General features: G+C 35.7%; 1 non-coding gene across 1 annotated transcript; it reads left to right on the plus strand.

Annotated features, from left to right (window-relative positions):
• The first annotated feature begins 1,651 nt into the window (after positions 1-1,651).
• Positions 1,652-1,861, plus strand: LOC117098215. The gene has a single exon (XR_004443260.1). It is a non-coding gene; the product is annotated as a small nucleolar RNA U3 (small nucleolar RNA).
• Positions 1,862-2,725: the final 864 nt, after the last annotated feature.

The raw sequence follows: 2,725 nt of genomic DNA on the forward strand, positions 1-2,725 counted from the left end.
GTGATCCTGGGTTGTTCATATTATTGAGCACTTGGAAGAAATGAATGTATTTCCTTTCTGGAGAATACTACCTCTATTTTGGCCCTCCCCAAATCCTCACAAGTAATTTTTATGGAAATAAATTAGATGGTAAAATATCATCATACACAATAGAAAACAAGGCAATATGTGTGAGATCCAGCAGGAACAACAGAAAGTAGAAACAGACCAAAATATGCTTGAGAAAATCAGATTATCAGACACAAATTGTTTGCTTTATCAAGAAAACAAAAACAAACTCAGCTGGGTGAGGTGGCCCATGCTTATAATCCCACCACTTTGGGAGGCCGAGGTGAGCAGATCACTTGAAGTCAGGAGTTCAAGACCAGCCTGGCCAACATGGTGATGCCCCATCTCTAATAAAATTTCAAAAATCATCTGGGTGTGGTGGCATGCAGCGGCAATTCCAGCTACTTGGAAAGCTGAGGCAGAATAATCACCTAAACTCAGGAGGCGGAGGTTGCAGTGAGCTGAGATCATGACACTGCACTCCAGCCTGGGTGAGGGAGTGAGATTCTATCTAGAAAAATAAAAAACAAAAACAGAAACGAAAAAATAAGTCTATTCTAGGCCAGGCGCGGTGGCTCAAGCCTGTAATCCCAGCACTTTGGGAGGCCGAGACGGGTGGATCACGAGGTCAGGAGATCGAGACCATCCTGGCTAACATGGTGAAACCCCGTCTCTACTAAAAAATACAAAAAAAACTAGCCGGACGACGTGGCGGCGCCTGTAGTCCCAGCTACCCGGGAGGCTGAGGCAGGAGAATGGCGTGAACCCGGGAGGCGGAGCTTGCAGTGAGCTGAGATCCGGCCACAGCACTCCAGCCTGGGCGACAGAGCGAGACTCCGTCTCAAAAAAAAAAAAAAGAAAAAAAAAAAAAAGAAAAAATAAGTCTTATTCTATTGGGGTCAAGGGGGAGGAAAAAACAACTTAAAATTATCAGAATATAACAGAAAAGTATTTTTTAAATGTATACCATATTATAAGAAAAGTAAAATTATAGAAGTAAAAGTTGCAGTAACTAAAATTTAAAACTGAGTGAATGAATGTGGCAGCAGATCAGTCATAAAAGAAGAGAGAATTAGAAAATTGGAAGCTGAGCCAGGAGAATTCTGAAAATAGCACAGAGAGAAAAAAATAGGTGGAAAATATAAGAAAGAGACTAAGAGATATAAATTAAAGTTAGATGATTTAAAATACATTTAACTCCAGCTTGGAAACAGAAAGGGCAGAAAAATATTTAAAGAGAAAACAAGAACATACATCAGATCCAAACAAAACATCCATCAAATTCCAAGTATGTTAAAGAAAAATAAATCCAAACTTTTAAATATTTTAGTGAAATTACAGAAAATAAAAGACAAAGAGAAAACAACACCAAGAATAGCCAGAGAAAGACAATAGTGAGTATAAGATGGATATAGAATTATAAAGACCAAGTAAAGACACATCATGCAAATATTAATCCCCAAAAAGTTGATATCAGATAAATGGTTTGGAAGAAGTAGTGTCTTGTAACAATATAAAGTTTTTAACTCATCAGAATAGTACGAGTTGAATTCATATATTTTGAAATACACAGCCTTAAAATGAATAAAGAAAAAAATACACAAAGACTCCTTTCAGGAATCATTTCTTTAGTTTCTACTAGAGAAGCATCTCTTAACATGTAGCATACCAGAAGCCACAAAGAGGAGGTGCGGCATTCTGTCCTAAGTGTGAAGTGGACGCTTGGTGTTGCTGTGTTGCAACTGCCATTTGCTAATGATGACCTTGCTTTTCTTACTTAGAGTAAGACAGAGAGAAGGCAGTCAGTCTGAGCAATTTCCATTTATGAAAGCAAAAAACAAAAACAAAACCACTCTAGATTTGCAAACCAAAATAGACTATAATCAGAGTGGAAAATTTTAACATAACTCTCAGCAATTAACAAAACAATCAGACAAAAACATCAGTGAGTTTATAGAAGGCATGAACATACAAACACAACCACAATAATAGAATAATGAACTTTATTTTTTAGCACACCTGGACCACTTACAAAAATTGATTTTGTACTTGACCGCAAAATCTCAACAATTATTAGAAGACTGATATAGTATAATATTCTCTCATCACAAAACAATTAAGTTAGAAATAATGAAATAACTTTAAAAAATGTCCTGTAGTTATAAATTTAAAATTGTATTTGAAAGTACTCATGAAACAACACTTAAAAAAAAACACAGAAATTATAAAATACTTTCATCTAAACTTTTTTTTCTTTTTTTGTTGTGCTTTCAGTTCTAGGATACATGTACACAACGTACAGGTTTGTTACATATGTATACATGTGCTGTGTTGGTTTGCTGCACCCATTGACTTATCATTTATATTAGGTACTTTTCCTAATGCTATCCCTCCCCCATCCCTCCACCCCACGACAGGCCCCAGTGTGTGATGTTCCCATCTTTTCTAATCTTTATAAATGCAGCTAAAACCATATTTAGGGGAAAATTTAAAATCGTAAACAATACATTATAGAGAAAGAAACCTGAAAACTAATGAGGTAAGGTTCCATCTCAAGAAGTTAGAAAAATTATAACAGATAAACCCAAGGAAATAGAATGAAGAAAAACTTTATTAAGAGCAGAAAGTGATGAAATAAACAAATACGATGGAAAGGATCAACAGAACACAAATTTTA

Source organism: Trachypithecus francoisi, unplaced genomic scaffold, assembly GCF_009764315.1.
Source record: "Trachypithecus francoisi isolate TF-2019V2 unplaced genomic scaffold, Tfra_2.0 Lachesis_group15, whole genome shotgun sequence".
Classification (NCBI taxonomy): Eukaryota; Metazoa; Chordata; class Mammalia; order Primates; family Cercopithecidae; genus Trachypithecus; species Trachypithecus francoisi.